Below are 18,058 nucleotides of genomic sequence, written 5' to 3' on the forward strand. Positions count from 1 at the left end.
ATCCTTAACACTCTTTGAACTCTCTGTCAGGTAGGTTGCTCATTTCTGTTTCACTTAGTTCCTTTTCTGGACTTTTGTCCTGTTCCCTTGCTTGGAATATATTTCTTTGCCTCCTCATTTTGCCTATTTCTCTGTGCTTGTGTCTATGTATTAGGTAGGTCAGCTACTTCTCCTGCTCTTGGATAGGTGACCTTATATAAGTGATGCCTTATGAGGTCTCCAATGTGCTTCCCTCAGTTCTGAATGTTCCAGGAGTGACCCCTATGTGGGCTACATGAGTCCTTCTGTTGTAGTGTGTTTGCTCTCCCAGTAGTTGCCCAGGGACGCTGAGCTATGCTCCTGGCCAGCTGTTGTAATGCTCAGTTGCTTGTAGTTGTTGTGGGTCCTTCAGTCTCTTTATCAGATGTGGGTAGCCCCGGCACAGTTGGATGCAAGTTCTAATAGCACATTTGTGTTGCACTATTTCTTTTAAGTGACTATGCCCCCAGTGTGACAGGTTGTTAGGTTTAGGGGCTGACAATTGCTATAAGCCTCCAGACTTTAGGTCTCTAGACAGCTCTCTGAGGATTGCAGCTGGGTGGAGCTGGCCTCTGGAATGGGAACACCCTATTGTTTCAGACTTTGGAAGGTGGAGCAAACCCCCTATGTGGGTCTTTGAGAAGCACAAGTCTTCTGCAGCTGACAAGCCCTGCTGCCCACAGGTCCACACACACAATCAACACAGTCCTGCCCCATGTGTGTGCTCCTACCTCCTGACATGAACCTAGTCTCTCCACGGTGGGAGCCCCACACACTCGACCACTGCCCCACACTCTCCACCTGCTCCTTGTGCACGCCCTACCCCACTGCAGTGGGCCCAGTCACCAGGCTGCAGAGAATGCAGTAACCAATCTGTGCAGGCCCACAAGTTTCCTGAGGGCTTGTTGTTGGGTGGGGCCAGCCCCTAGGGTGGGCTGCCTGCGCTTGCTGACCTGGATTAAATCAGTGCTCTAGTGGGTGGGGCAGACCCAGAGCTAGCAGGCCCCAGGGAGAACGCCAATGGCATCTTCCAGCTTCTGAGTCAGCACACCCTCACCAGGCCACAACAATGGCTGATACCAATGTCCCAGTCCCTAGAGAGGTCTGACCTCTCACTGAGATTCACTCAGAGCCTATCAGGTGAGTCTCTTTTCTCCAAAGGGCTGTGCACCTTTCTCTCTGGTGATTTTAGGTTGCTTTCTGAAATGGGTGAATTTGTGCATGGGCCCTTTAAGACCCAGTTTTAATTTCTTTGTGAGCTAGCTTTTCTGAGGGCATTCCCCAATGTTTTAGTAGCACGCAAAGTCCGATATTATGCCACTCATGTCGATTGTGCTGGGTCCAAAAAAATGCCTACAGCAAGGGTGCTCCCGGCTCAGGGTCCTGCCCCTCCAGCGAGGGCTGCATACCTTTGGGTTGCTCCCGGCTGCTGTGAAGTATGCAGCTTGTGAAGGTGGTGTTTTTTTCTCTTCAGAAGGGCATTTCTGCCTCTTTCACCTCAGTTAGGATTGTTGTTTGTTGCAAGAGTTCCTCTTATCCAGTTTTCAGTTCTCTCTCAGGGGTAATTTTTCCACGAGTAGTTGTAAACTGGCTGTGTCCACAGGAGGAGGTGAGTTCAGAGTCTGCTTATGCTGCCATCTTGCCTTCTATTCAGTAATACTTATATTTAATGATGCATTGCATGTAGTTCAAAGTTTGAATAAAATGTTCTTACTTGAATTATATATTTGTTTTACACATAAGAAGAATGAAGTATTCAGATAGTGTGTGTGTATATATATATATATATATATATATGTGTGAACACATCCAGTACTCACATCAGAGAATTTCTGTAATATTCTTCATAGCTCTTTTCACTTTGTTACATAAAATCCATTGTGTAGTCATATTTTCCGGAAAACAGAAGATTACATTATACTGAAGTTTTATTACATGAAAGCCTATCTTGAGATTTTTTTTGTACTTGATGTGTGGCTAAATGATGAATGTAGTGAGACCAACCATAGAAACTGCAAACTATTTTTAGATGGTGTCAATTGATATATATATGTTGAAACAAATATAAATGTGTCTTTGATATAGCAAAATAAGTGAAAATTTGTGTGCTACTATTCTCAGCTATGTCAACTCTTACAAATTATTCCTTGGCTAAATATCATAATAAATCAATTCCATGAGTGTACTGCCTACGGCACTTGGAGTTTTACTCATATTAACTTAATTACAAGAAGCAGAAAGGATAAATACAGCAAGCAGAAAGAAGAATTTACCTTCTTTAACTGGTAGTGCCTTTCAAATGTGGTCTTTTTCATCTGCTATAATAGAAATGCCTCAAAAAACAGCAAGAAAATGCATTGAATTGAAGTGAATGAAGTTAGAACACATGAGTAAATTAGAGATTTAATGATGCTCCAGTAAAGTTTCAGTTTCTATCAATCTTAGATACAACAGTTTCTTTTTGTAACATATATTCTAATACCTCTTTAGCATCTTTACTTTTATAATCTCTACTTAGTAAAGTATGAGTTTACTAAATGAAAGCCATGAATTGAAACATGCTTGTTAAAATAGATTGATTGATAGTTGTTAATGGTCACTTTTCATGCTGAGGCAATAAAAGGAAATATATTAATGATTTTGTTTCAGCATCCCCTATCCAGTTCCTAGGTTGCATGCAGGTACGTGAACCAGGATAAGTTTTCTGCATAAGCTAATCAGGCTCCCACAATTCTCTCTGTGCTCTTCCATGCAAGTAGTGTCACAAGAATGAGAAGATTCAATAACACCTTTCATCACCTCAAAGGCTTTGTTCTGGTGGGCTTTTGTGAATGGCCCAGACTAGAAATAGTTCTTTTTGTGGTCATCTTCATCTTCTATATGATGACCCTCTGTGGGAATTTAGCCATCATTAGCTTGTCATGCCTTGATCCCAGACTCCACACCCCCATGTATTTCTTTCTGGCTCATCTCTCTTTTTTGGACCTCTGCTATACCAACTTCATTGTGCCCCAGATGCTGGTAAATGTAGGAAGCCACCAGAGAGACATCAGCTTCATAGGATGCATAGCTCAACTTTTTATCTTCCTTGGTTTAGAATCCACTGAATGTGTACTTCTCTCAATAATGGCCTTTGATCATTATGTAGCCATCTGCTAGCCTCTCCATTACACAGTTATCATGCATTTTTGGTGATGCCATCAACTGACAGCAGTGGGTTGGGTAACAGGTTTCAGCAAGTCCTTGGTGCAAACAGTGTTGACTTTCTTGTTACCTCGTTGTGGTCAATATCAGATGGAGAATTTCTTCTGTGAAGTACCTGCCGTGCATCAATTATCATGTGTTGATACATGGATCAATGAAGTGGAGATTTATGCAGTCATGGTGGTCATAAAAGTTATCCCAGTTGGATTGATTCTATTCTCTTACATCAACATTGTCAGAGCTCTAGTAAGGATCCAATCTTCTGAGGGTCGCAAGAAGGCTTTCAACACATGTGGGTCTCATCTACTAGTGGTCATTATGTTCTATGGCTGAGCCATCAGTAGTTATTTATATATGGCACCCAAGAGCAACTCAGCCAAATTGAAGGGAAAGCTTCTTGCACTCTTCTATGGGCTTATAACTCCAAGGCTCAACCCTCTCATCTACACATTGAGAAACAAGGATGTTAAGGGAGCAGTAAGAAGCTACTGGGGAGAGAACAAGAGCAAAGATGAAACATGGCTTAGGAGAATGCAGTCCTCTTACAAGTCAAATTCCACATCCCAGAATGCCTATTGCCAACTGCCAGCATTCCTCTCACTCCCAAATTACAATGGCTGATTGTTACTATTGTTACCTATGTATTTCACAGGAAGTAAAATATTGATTATTCTCCCCCTGAAATAAGGAAACAGAGCTCTAAAAACAGGTAGTGAAAACTCATAGATTTAGTAAAGTAATTACTTTACTTTTTGTTGCTAAGTTGTCTTTTCTAATGAAGTTTTAAAATTAATAATGAAATATAATTTCTTATCATGTGGCACATTAACACTTTCGATTAAAGGAACAATCTTGAAACTTGTGTAAAAAGCAGAAAGATGACTGCTTAAAATGTCTAAATTATGTTGCAAAATTAGCAGAATGCACTTATAGATAATCAAGAAGAAACTTCATTTCCTCCTTTCATAGCCTTTTTAAATGTTGTCGATAAAGCTGTTTTATATCTAACCTAATAGTAACCAATATGAGGATGGGACATCCTCAGGGAGCCAAGTGCATGCTGTGGTCATCTACACTGTTGTGGAGAAAAGGAATATGCAGATAGAAAGCTCTGTGTAATACCTCTGCCTATTTGTTCACTTATCCAATCCTTCTAACAGCGTCTTTTATTACATTTCTTTAACTCTGCACATCGGTTTTTTTTTTTTAAATTTATTTTTTATTTATTTATTTTTTTTTTGTGGAAGATTGGCCCTGTCTTAACATCTGTTGCCAAACTTCCTCTTTTTCTTTTTTCTTCCCAAAGCACCAGTACGTAGTTGTGTATCATAGGTGTAGAGTTATAGATCTTCTATTTGGGAGTCCGCCACGACATGACTTGATGAGTGATGGGTAGGTCCATGCCCAAGATCCGAACAAGTGAACCCTGGGCTGCCGAAGCAGAGAGCAGGAACTTAATGGCTCTGCTACCGGACCGGCCCCCTGCCCATCATTCTTGTGAAGTTTTTACTTATGGCTAATATATGAAGAAGTTTTACATTTTTAAAGTAACAATCTTTGATCTAAAAACAGCTTGTTGTCCAATCAGTATGTATTTTGTTCTTGGTGCTCAATCATGTTTATCAGCATTATAATAGCTATTCTCAGCAGACCAAATGGAAAAATGGAAATTTTTCTTCAAATGGAAAAGCAAGAAATCCTATAGTTTCTGTACACAGGGTAGATATCTCCAATACCATGTTTTACAGATTTTACATTTTATGTAGTGGCTGCTTGATGAAAGGGCTACCTCTAAGCAAAAGTATCTGGGCTTGACAGAATTAAGAGCCTCTTCCATGTACTGTGAAAATAGCCAAATATCTGAAAGATATTGCTTGTTCCTACAAGCAGTACGTCTCATTATATTTTAATCACTTCTTTTCTTACCTTGTGCAAATTATGGTGTTCACATTGGGAACAGAGGAGAAAAAAGTGAATTTACAGAAGAGTGAATGAATTTGAGTGAATTTACAGAAGAAAAATATGAAAAAGCATCCACTCTCAAAGACTGTAATGCAATAAGTCATTTTATTAATGGTAACATACCCTTGCCCTTTCCAGAAATGTTTGAGCAATGGGTATATCGTTCATTTGTCCCAAAGAGTATGGAGAATGAGCTGGCTGAAGATGTGATAAAATGTCTATCATCTTTTTGTTATCAAACATTTTATTTTTTTGAGAGCAGCTTTAGGTTCACAGCAAAATTAAGAGTAACATTCAGAGATATCTCATATAGCCCCTGCCCCTACACACACATAGCCTCCCTCACTATCAACCCCCACACCTGAGTGGTACATTTGTTATAACGATGAACCTACGTCGACATGTCATTATCACTCAAAGTCCATGGTTTACATTAGAGTTCACTTCTGGTGTTATACATTCTATGGGTTTAGATAATTTTTTTTTTAATTTGTTTATTTATTTTTCTCCCAAAGCCTCAGTAGATAGTTGTAGGTCATAGCTGCACATCCTTCTAGTTGCTGTATGTGGGACGTGGCCTCAGCATGGTCGGAGAAGCAGTGCATCGGTGCGCGGGGGGGTCCGAACCCAGGCCGCGAGTAACGGAGCGCACACACTTAACCGCTAAGCCACAGGGGCCAGCCCATAGATAAATTTTTAATGACATGTATTCACCATTGTAGTGTCATAAAGAGTCTTTTCACTGCCCTAGATATCCTCTGTGCACAGCTTATTTTTTCCTCCATTCACCCTGGCTCTCTGGCAAACACTGATGTTTTTAGTCTCCCTAGTTTTGCCTTTTCTGGAATGTCATATAGTTGGAATCATACAGTATGTGGTCTTTTCAGATTGGCTCCTTTCACTAAGTAATATGATTTTAAGTTTCCTCCATTTGTTTCCATGGCTTGATAGCTCATTTCTTTTTAGCACTGAATAATATCCCATTGTCTGGAATGTATTATATTTTATTTAACCATTCACCTACTGAAAGACATTTTGGTTGCTTTCAAGTTTGGCAATTATGAATAAAGCTGTTAGATACATCTGTGTGCAGGTTTTTGTGTGATCATAGGTTTTCAACCCCTTTGGGTAAATACCAAGGAGCAAAATTGCTGGATTATATGGTAAGAGTATGTTTAGCTTTGTAAGATACCACCAAACTGTCTTCCAAAGTGGATGTACCATTTTGCATTCCCATCAACAATGAATGAGAATTCCTATTGCTCCACATCTTTGCCAGCATTTGGTGTTGTCAGTGTTCTGAATTTTTGCCATTCTAATAAGTGTGTAGTGGTATTTCATTGCTGCTTTCATTTGTATTTCCCTGATGAAATATGACGTGGAGCATCTTTTCATATGCTTATTTGCCATCTGTGTATCATTGGTGAAGTATCTGTTGTGGTCTTTGGTCCATTTGTTAATCGGGTTGTTTGTTTTCTTATTTTTCAGTTTTCATAGTTATTTGCATATTTTACATAACAATCCTTTATCAGATATGTCTTTTGTAAATATTTTCTCTCAGTCTGTGGCTTGTCTTTCCATTCTCTTGATCTATCATCTTTTAAGTAATATATACACAATTGATTCTTCCTTCTCTATGCCAAACCTCACATATTTTGCTACTATAAAAATATAAATGTCCTTGTTTTTTCTTATATTTATGTCTATTTGTGTGTGCATATATTTCAGAAGGATATACAGGAGTTGAAAAAGTAGGTTTCAAATATCTCAAACATCATAGTCCCAACTCCTCTTTAAGGTAATTTTGTTATCCATCTTTCATCAAACGTTTCCATATTTTCAGTGTTTGTGGTTTGGTGTAAGGTGTAAGGAGTAGATTTTGTGATTAACGCTAGGCTTGTCAAATGTACTGATCTTTTCTGGATTCCATCTTTATTGAAATAAAAGAAAATTGATGTTCAAGTGAAAGTTATTATGTATCATTTGACTCAGTCAGTCAGCTAAGTTGTTTAGCAGACAGAGTTAAAGAGAAAAATTAATGGGTTCAATCCCTAATGCAGTCTAGATATTCATTGCATACAGAAATGGGAGGGCTGTTGAACAGTGTCTACTCTGATTATTGGGCATCTATTTTGATTTTGTATTGTACAAGAGATACAAGATGCTAAGTATCTCAAATATCCTTGCATGTATTGTCCAGCATTTTTGGACTTCATTTTTTTATCACATATGCTAACTATAACCCCGGGCAATTTACATTAAAATTGTTCATTCTTTAACTTTGTTATTTTTTGTTAGACACAAGAGATCATCTTCTGTTGTAGGAGTTTTAGAGCTACCCTTTAGCAGATAAGGAAGTTCCCTTTTCTTCTTAGTATGCCAAGTGTGTTTTTATGTTAACATGAATGGAGGATGCATTTTATCAAAGGTTTTTCTGCATCTACTGAAATGATCACACGATTTTCCCTTTATTTTGTGAATAGACTATATTACATCAATTACCTTTTTAACGTTAAAACAACTTTGAATTCCCAGGATATAAACAACTTGGTCATAATTGCTAGACTTCAAATGCTAACAGTTAACTTAGAATTTTGCATTATGTTCATGAGAGAGATAGCCTTGTAATTTTCCCCTCTTGAACAAAGTTGGGGAACTGGGAATACTTGATATCAAGATTTATTATGAAGAGACAACAATTAAAACAGTGTCTTATGGGTACAAGCATAGACAAGGAGAATAATGAAACACAATAGAGAATCTAGAAACAGACCCACATGAATCTGCACGTTAGATTTATAACAAACTTGGCAGTGAAGATAAGAGGGGAAACGGCAGTATTTTAATAAAATACATAGTGCTTTATCAACTGGATAGCCATATAAATAAATATTGACACTTTTCTCTCAAAAATTATTTCCCTGTAGATAGTAAATATTATAAATGTGAATGGCAAAACATTAAATCATCTGGAAAATAACACTAAATGTTATGTTCTTGACCTTGGGGTTGCCAAAGGTTTTTTTTTTTTTTAATTCATGAAGAGTACTAAGTATAAAAGAAGTGATTAACGTACTTATTGTGATTAATTGGACTTCATTAATATTAGAAATTTATGTTAATCACAAGATACTGTTAAGAAAGTGAAAAGGTAAAACAGAGTGGGAGAAGATGTTTATAATATTATAACTTCAAAATCTAGACCAGAATATGTAAAGAATATCTAGAAATCAGGAAGAAAGAAACAGACAAGCAAATAGAAAAATGTCCTGAAATCTTGAGAAAGTGCTTCACAAAAAATGATACTTAAATGACCAATCAATACACAAAAAGATGCTCAACTACATTAGCCATCACGGAAATGCAAATTAAACCCACAATTTAATACCACGCTATGCTTACCAGAATACCTAAACTAAAACAGACTGATAATTCCAAGTGTTGGCAAGAATTTGAGCAGATGAAATTCTCATACGTGGCTGCTGGGAGTTTAAATTGGTTCATCCATTTTGGAAACTGCTAGACTGTGTACCTACTCTTATTACCCAGGAATTCTATTGCTAGATATACTCATCAAAACAGCTAAAATAAAATGTTTGTACAAGCGGTATTAATAATAAAACCCAATAAAAATTACCAAATATTCATCAGTAGTGAAACAGATCCATAAATTTGAGTATATTCATAATACAGAACACTATACAGTATTGAAGCACATTACTGCTACATGCAATGTCCTAGATGAATCTCACAAACAGGTTAAATGAAAAGATTATGTACTGCATGATTCAGTCTATGAAAATTTCAGAAACAGGTAAAACACATTTTATTTTTAGAGATCTGGATGGTTATTACCTTTGGGGAGTGAAGTGGAGATAGTGAATGGAATGGGCATGAGGGCGCTCTGGAGATTGGGTAATGTTCTAGTTTTTCACCTGGGAAGTGGTTGCATGCGTTTTTGTTTTCACTTTGTGATAATTCAATAAAGTTTAGTGTTTTCTTCTTCATGTATATTATACTTTATAAAAATATTTAAAAATTCATGTCAAATGAGATGAGCTGATAGCATATTGATACGTAATATTTAATATCTAACTCAACGAGAAAGTCCTGTGAGTGACTATAAATCAATAAATTAACATTGAGTCTTACTCTGTGAATTTTCAGAGTTGTAGTTTTGTTATTGTAATGAATCTTTCACTATATAAACAGAGACAATTTTCAATTTCCTTTGCTGATGTAAAAGAGGAATAGCCCATGATCATTCCAATACTGGCTGATCAGAAAATAACTGTTTTTTTTATTTTGTGAAATTACATGCTTTTCTCCTACAGTAAATAAACATTTCTATGTTGGATTTTACTTAAATTCTTCATTAAATTAGTTTATATTTCCTGAACTGGTTCCCACTTATCAGTGAGGAAAGTCATAAGGGAGTAAGATAATTTCTTGAATATTCTTCACAACCATGCTTTCGCTGACTATACTTTAAGCATTGAAAGTCAAAATCTACATTTTATGATTATTTGTATTCCCCATCACCTAGCAGAATAATCAGTTGTTTAAAATTTCTTGGAGACTTGTGAACCAATGGGTAGGTCATTTAGACTTGATTTTAGTTTACTGGTCCTAATGTTTGGTATGTCATTCTCAAAACATACAGGCTGAGATAAAGGCGTTAGGACTAGTATTTATTGATAAGAGCCCAGACTTTGTCATTATATAATCCTTTTTTCAAACGCTGATTCTTCAGCTCATTAGTGTAACCATAGGTTTACTAACTTTCCTCATGTATCAAATGGGAATAACAGAAGTTATGGACCAAAATAAATTTTATAGCATGTAGTCAATTTAATTAAATGATAGCTTTACAAGTATTATTGTTATAATTATTCATATGGTCAACTTATTGAGTGCTCATAAAATGTTATAAATAATGCTGACATATTTATTAATTCTCCAATAAGATTAAATAAAAACTCCCTAAACAAAAACTGTCTCTTGCCTCTTTGTTCTCTCTCTGTCCCTCTCCATATGTCTCTGTGTATGCCTATATGTAACCAAATGATGGATCAGACCTCTACCAAGTCAGCTTTACTTTTCAAGTGAACCAGCATGGACAGAAGACAAGGTTGTACAATTCTATCCAGACTACAAATTTCAGAGGAAAAGCAAGGACTTAAGAACTTCCCAGCACCTCTCATTACTTATATATCTCTTTTTCATTTGTTTCTTATATTAATCATGGTGCAGGCAAGATTAATAGAGTAAAATAATCCATTCTATGTATTTTTAGAAGGAATTAGACATTTACAGAACTATTGAAATTGCTGGAGGCGATAAACCTGGGAAATTACTACTAGCTTTCAGCACTGGTCCTGAAAGCCTGAGATTATATCTTGTCCTCAATAGTGAGCACCTAATGAAAACCGCTCCTGACTTGATCCTTCCTTTGAAATCTGAGATGAGTGATTGCAAGTTGTGGCAAAAACTCAAGGATGTATCTGTTGTCATTGTCAGAAAAAAAGAGGCACCACATCACTTCCACCTTCCAAATATCTCTCAAATGCATCTCCGTGAGCTGCATCCAGAACCTTGGAGCCATGAACATCTGGAAAATGTAGTTCTCTGGCTCTCAAAAAGTGCTAGTTTTTGTAGTTTATTATTATTCCTCATTATTATCAGTCCAATTTATCAATATTTCCTTATTCCAATTCATCAATATTTTCTTCTGTCATGCTTTTGGTGTCCTATATTCAAATTCCTTGTCTATTTGTCTACAATCAGGTCTTGGAGATTACCCCTATCTTTTCTTCAAAAACTTTTACAGCTTTAAGTCTTATATGTAATACATTTTAAGTAAATTTTTGGGTATGGTATAAGGTAAAGATCTCATTCATCTTTATTTGTCTGGGATAATCCAAGTGTTGAATAGACTATTACTTCCCTATTGAATAATCTTGAAATATTTGTCATTTAATTATAAATGTTCATTTCTGGACTCTAAATTCTGTTCCCTTGATCTATAAGTCTAATCTTAAGACAGTATTGCATTGTCTTTTTGTGCGTGTGTGTGAAGAAGATCAGCCCTGACCTAACATCCATGCCAATCTTCCTCTTTTTGCTGAGGAAGATTGGCCCTGGGCTAACATCCATGCCTATCTTCCCCCACTTTATGTGGGACACTGCCACAGCATGGCCTGACCAGTGGTGCATCGGTGCACGCCTGGGATGCGAACCTGGGCCACCAGCAGCACAGCGCAGGCACTTAACCACTACGCCCTGGGGCTGGCCCCTGCATTGTCTTAATTGCTATAACTTTGTAGATAAGTTTAGAAATCAGGAAGTGCAACTCCCTTAACTTTTTTTTTTTCAATTGTCCATTATGGGTTTCCGTAGCTTTTAGATGAATTATCAGCTGTTGGATGTCAATTCATGATAATGGCTAACATTTGCACACTTTGGTATCAGACAGAAGTAGAGGGCAACAAGGTATGAGGACTGTCTCAAACACTTAAAAAAAAACTTGGTATATTAGTAAATGCAAATCTAATTAGGAAATTATGTCTCAAGAATTATTTTGATCAACTCTAGTTAACCAAGTAGACTTTTGTGTGTGTGTGTGTGAGGAAGCTTGGCCATGAGCTAACATCCGTTGCCAATCTTCCTCTTTTTGCTGAGAAAGATCGGCCCTGAGCTAACATCTGTGCCCATCCTCCTCTATTTTGTATTTTGGAAGCCACAGCATGGCTTGATGAGTGGTGTGTCAGTCCACGCCCAGGATCTGAACCTGTGATCGCTGGGCCACTGAAGTGGAGCCCACAAACTTAACCACCATGCCACCAGACTGGCCCCCAAGTAAACTTTTTATATCATTAATTATTTTATTTGTTATTTGAGCCATTGTAAGATATAAATTAAAAGTCAAACATTTTATTTTGAAACTTTTAGTCAGGATGGAAATCCTTATACAAATTAGTGAAATTCAGTTTCTTAGATTCCTTTTGATATGTTATTATGCTGGGTTTTAATAAGAGCTGACAAACAAGGAGTGTTGTTTGAAGTACTTGGAAAGGCTAGTTAACAAATGTAATATTTGGACGGATTATCAGTGAAGAATAAAATCAAAAAGTTTTACCTGAGAGAAAAAAGAGAAGGAGGAACTAAAAACAAATCTAAATCCAAGGTGGAGATTCGTTGTGGTGGGCAAAGATGTTGAGCCAAAGGGTTTGAGAGAAAGCTACATATACCCAACTTCAAAAGTCATTTTCATGATCCATAGAATCTTGAGAGGAAGTTGTATTCTTCCAGAATTCACCTGCTTTGGAAGTCCTATCAGTGAGTGTCAAGGTCAGATTTCCATTGGGATTAGGTATTCAAGTTGTAAGATTCCAAATGTGTTTACACTGGGAATCATATGTCCTAAGAGCCACATTTGTGACTAGTATTACCTGAAATAATCCTTCCACTGTGTTTTCTAGGCTGACATTTTTGTTGAATATTTTAGTGAGTTTAGCTTTTCAGTTCTATACCATGTAGAGACACCTCAGGCGATATCCTCTTTGGAACTGTCACTTGCATCTATTTGTGTATATTACTTTGTATATACTATTAGTTATTTGAAAATATCTGGCAAGATCAGAATGACTGAGCTGGAATCTGTCAGAAGAGAAGTCAGGACAAATCCCATGGGTCAGTAACAACTTCATATAGTTAGATTTTATGAGGATTTAAAGGTACATTCACATCATTGTAGTCATTTTGGCTGGGGTAAAACCGCAGGCCAGAGAAGGTAAAGGTCTCTTAAAAACAGACAATTTGATTTTAACGTACCATTAGCTCATTTCATCTTCTTAGAGCTTTGGGAATATAGTTTCTTTTTAATAAAGCTACTTTTCCTTTAGTATGTTTAAAATATTTTGCTTAGAAACTGTGTTTTATTTACAAAGAGCATTGAAATTTTTCTTAAAACAGACAAAAATCCACAAGCTTAGAAACAAATGAAATTTATTTTTAAATGTTTAAATGGTCCTCGAGGTGGGATTTGAACTTTGGTCTAGCTTTATCATTTTTCAGCTTGTGATAATCACAGATAAAGTAAGATTTGGTAATTCGTTGTCTCACGTAGGTGAAAGAAAATCCCATCGATGTTTTTAAAAATTTGAACAAATTTGACTTGACCTCGTCATTGGGAGTATTCTTTGCTGTTGTTTCGTGAGTAAAAACTCTGGAAGTGGTTTGGAGCGGTTCCAGGCTATATGTGACAGTTTTGAGATAGCACTAAGTTTTTCATTTTTGGGGGTGAGTTTCTTGCATTTGAATAAGTTCTTTCTATTTGAAATCAGATTAAACACTGTCTTTATAAGATTAGTATAAGTAAAGCCATTAAGACCACTTGTTTATACAACAGAGTATTTACTTTAGCATAGGCTATAATTTTGATAAGTGAGTTTTTTCTTTGGAAGTTACCTTGTTACCAAGAAGCGTCACTGCTTTGTTTTCAAAATTTTAATCAAGACCTCTGATTCATAGTTCATACATAATTCATAGCATGTAGAAATCATGAACAAAACCTAGAGTATATATATATATCAATATAGATGTTCACTTTTAAATCTCTAGCAAAGTAGCACACACCTATCAGAGCGATTTTCATGCAATGAAGTACTAGTGACACAAAATATTAGAAGTTACAGCATGGTTGTAAAATATATGCTTTAATTATTAGAATTGTCATCAGGTTTGAACATTAGTCAAATTAACGCATGGCATGTTTGAAAAAAGAGTTTGAAAAGCTTTGAGGTGGTCATGATATTTCTCTTTGTTATGTAAGAAGCAGACAATAAAGTATATAGGTGCTACAATAGAGAATATCAAATATATATGATTATTTTAGAGTTCTTTATTTTATAACATGAGGTAATAGAACTTTGTGGTTACTTGGTGCCTATTCAAGAAATCCCAGCTCCAAAGACAGTTTAATTGTACAAGACATCTTACCATTTTTGACAGAGAATACCTGTATTATGCTGATACATCAAGATTATCCAAAAACTACTCTAAGTTTGTCTATTCTGATAAAAAATGGCCATTCTATAATTTATAAAAATAAGAGAAAAAAAGTATATTTAAAACCAAGTTTAGTTACAAGTGTTCTGCATTCTCTACTTAAAGATTTTCCAGGTATGCAAAAACTCATCAACATTAGCTTAAATTTTTAAAGTTAATTGAAGATCTTGAAGTCATCGATTAAGCTGATACACTGAATTAATATAATTTGAAGCATTAAAAAATACATTCCTTTTTAATTAAAACATAACCTATGATAATTTCAGTTAGTTGAATGCATACTTTTATAATTTTATAAACTTAAAGCGATATTAAAATCAATAAAACCAGTAGGTTATATTTATGAAATTTAAATTATGTAGACTTTTTATATAAAAATAAACTCAAGATTGTATAAACTAAAACATTATGCTAAAATTTTTCAGGGAGGCAGACATGGAGCCGTTTTCTTCCTAAAATTATTAACCAGTCTAATATTTCAAGAGAATCACTTAAGTAGTAACAATACATATATGTTTTCTGTTTAATTATATATTACACATAAAAATTTTAAAATTATGTGAAAGCAATACAGTTTTGTTGTGCTTCTTATATTATTGTATAGTCAAAGAATCAAAGTCATTAATTAAATTCAGAATATCATTTTTAATTCTGAGTTATAGTTTGAGCAAAAGAAATTCTTAAGAACAAGTACATCATTTAAAGCATAAGGTTACATGATCTTAGAAATCTGTTTCTTTTATTTTAACTTTATATAAGTGCTTATTCATCTTTTTAAGTCAATCAGAGGTCCATTGCATTTTACGAGACATTATGTTTAATTAATTTTCTCCCTCTACATGAAGACAAGGAATATTGATGTGTTTGCTAAAAAAAATTCTATTGATAAAAATTGAATATTATATTAACTCTTGTGCAAATTAAATAAGTAAATGTAATAGAACATGACTTAAAGTAGAACCAGAAGCATTCATATATATTAATAAAACAAAGACATATGGTTAAAAATCACTAGATCTCTTCAGAGGCCTCATTGATGAGAAATCTTAGTAGTATTGTGATTCCCTTTTGAAATTGGTAGGACATTCTCTTTTTTCAATGTTCATATTCCTTAAGATAATGACATTGTTTTCTATCAGTTTTTCTTTAAAAGATTACATTTCTTAAGATTAGGCAATATTAAATCTTGATTTATACAGCTATAGAAAACTCTCATTTTCCTGAATCAATTTGTCCAGTTTGCAATGGCATAAGTTTTTTCTCTCTGCTTTACTTAGCCTGTTCAAAGAGTATTGAAGGAACATTGATTTTAAATTCTTTAGTCATTTAAAACTTTTAGTAAACCAACCAAGGAAGGTTGAGTGTGAGAAGCTAGGGATTTAATTTCTTTTTATTTTAAGGGTCTTCTTAAGTATACAATTTTATTAAAGCCAAAAATACCTGTGGGAGAGTGTGGCTTATTAGGATCATCTTTGGTATACAAATTCCACTTTGGCAGACACTGACAGTTATTAGGACTGCAATGGCTCTATATTTAAAAGGTCAGAATGTGGGGAGGAAGAAAGATTTCTGACATTTAGAGCTAGCACCACTCATACCGGCACAAACACAAAATACACTGAGAGGATTCCATCGAAAGTCAGAAAGACAAAAGATTAAAAACCTGTCAACTTTGCATCATCTATGCCAGAACATACAATTGCTAGAAATATTAGAATCCTCCAACAAATAAACATGCACACATGTGCACATACACACACACTCACTAAATGGATTAGATTGAAATTCCCTGTCACTTTTCACATGGCAGGGACTTGATTCCTAAGAACTGTCATGTGACAGAAATTGCTTAATAATCTAAATGCAAAAATCAAAACTGAAACTCCACCACTGCTGGCACCAGTGTGGACACAATTGTCTCTGGACAATCAAAATATCAATGAAAAGCTAACTTGACAAAGAGTCAGAAGTGGAATGTAAGAACCAAGGAAAGCTCAACCAGGAGACTTACCAGAGCAGCCAAGGAATGGTGAGTTGCAGTCAAGGAGTCCAGTGCAAATGATATTCACTTTCAGGCTACATGTTTCCATCGGTCCAAAGGTGGGATCTGGATGAGCAATATCTCAGTGGACCTCCAGGAATAAACTGCTAAATATTAACTCAAAGACACCTAGTTAATTTGTGGCACAGTGTTTATTTATACAAGAGTGATCAATCAATAGATTGATTTCATTTAACACAACAAAGTCAACATTTATATAAGAGAAAGGGCAGAGAGGGCAAAAAATAACTACAGAGATTTTGGAAATAATAAGTCATGTTTGCGCTATATTGGGTAAACAAATAGGCTGACAGATAAAAAAGATGTCTGTGTAGGCAGGCTATGCTTGAGTATGTTAAGTAGGGAGGTGAAAGAAAGGAATTTCAGTTGCTTATGGATTCTCCAGAAAGTCTCATGAGCTTGGTTTTGCAGCATATATGTCAAGATGTCTTGAATAATGCCTCTTGGTATCTTTTCTTTAGCACCTCCACCTTAGTTAGGCTTTCCTTATTAGAATTTCTCACTCTGCTCTGCTCTGCTGAGCATCTTCAAAGCCCCCTTTGCATCTTTGTTTCTCAGAGTATAAATAAGAGGGTTGAGTTTGGGAGTTAGAACAGTATACAAAAAGGTTATGAACTTTCCTTAACTATGGGCATAGGAGCTGTTGGGCTGGATATAGACAGCTGTGATGGTCCCCTAGAAGAGAGAAACTACCAACAGGTGGGATCCACAAGTGCCAAGGGCTTTTCTCCAGGCTCAAGCTGACCTGATCCTCATTACTGTTTGAACAATGTACCCATATGAGATCAAGATGAGTGCCAGAGGGAGGAGGAGTAGTACCAAGGAAGCCATGAAGAGCTGAATGTCATTGGCATGAATGTCTACACAGGCCAACTTGATCATGGCAGGCACTAAACAGATGAAGTGGTGAATCCTATGGTTCTCACAATGGCAGCCGAAGGTTGATGGTGCCCTGAATTAGAGTGTTGCCCACTCCATTCAGCCATGCCATTCCTGCAAGAGACTGGCAAAGTCGAGAGTGCATCACTGTGGCGTAATGGAGTGGTCGGCAAACAGCAACATAATGATCAAATGCCATGACAACTAGGAGAACACATTCAGTGGATCCCAGTGCCAGGGATACATAGAGTTGAATGGCACAACATATGGGAGTAATTTTCTTGGTTGATCCACGGAGGTTCCACAGCAGCTGGGGAACAATGCTGATGGTAAAGCAGAGGTCAACAAAGGAGAAGTTGGTAAGAAAATAATACATGGGTGTGTGGAGCATGGGATCCAGGCAGGAGACCATGATGATTGCTGTGTCGCCCACCAGTGTCAGGAGGTAGGAGTTGAATACAACCACAAAGAGGATCTTCTCAAGCTGCATCTGGTCGAAGAAGCCCACCAGTACGAAGTCACCTGCCAAACTCTCATTAATCATCGTCATCACCCTACTCATGCAAAGGAGAGATATATGTATGAAAATATAGATGTTAGATATTGAGAAGCAATTAAAATCAGAAATACAGTTGAGAGAAACTGACCCTGAAGGTGCGGAATGAGGATGTGTGTTGTGTGGCAGTGCTGAGGAGAGAGAGAGAGCTGTATGTCTCCAGGATGAAAGTAAAAATATGCAGAACTTACAGAGAACTGTTAAAATATATAGTGATGTAAAATATACACAGAAGAAGTAATTAATAAATGATTATTCCTCAGTTCTTCCAAATTGTTTAATTGTTTTCTGGAAATCCACCCTCTTCT

General features: G+C 36.2%; 1 pseudogene; it reads right to left on the bottom strand.

Moving 5' to 3' along the window:
• Positions 1-16,804: 16,804 nt before the first annotated feature.
• LOC101406607 (olfactory receptor 2G3-like) lies at positions 16,805-17,744 on the bottom strand (annotated as a pseudogene).
• Between the last annotated feature and the right edge of the window lie 314 nt (positions 17,745-18,058).

The sequence above is a fragment of the Ceratotherium simum genome, chromosome 13 (assembly GCF_057802395.1).
Source record: "Ceratotherium simum simum isolate JZ-2026a chromosome 13, ASM5780239v1, whole genome shotgun sequence".
Taxonomy (NCBI): domain Eukaryota; kingdom Metazoa; phylum Chordata; class Mammalia; order Perissodactyla; family Rhinocerotidae; genus Ceratotherium; species Ceratotherium simum.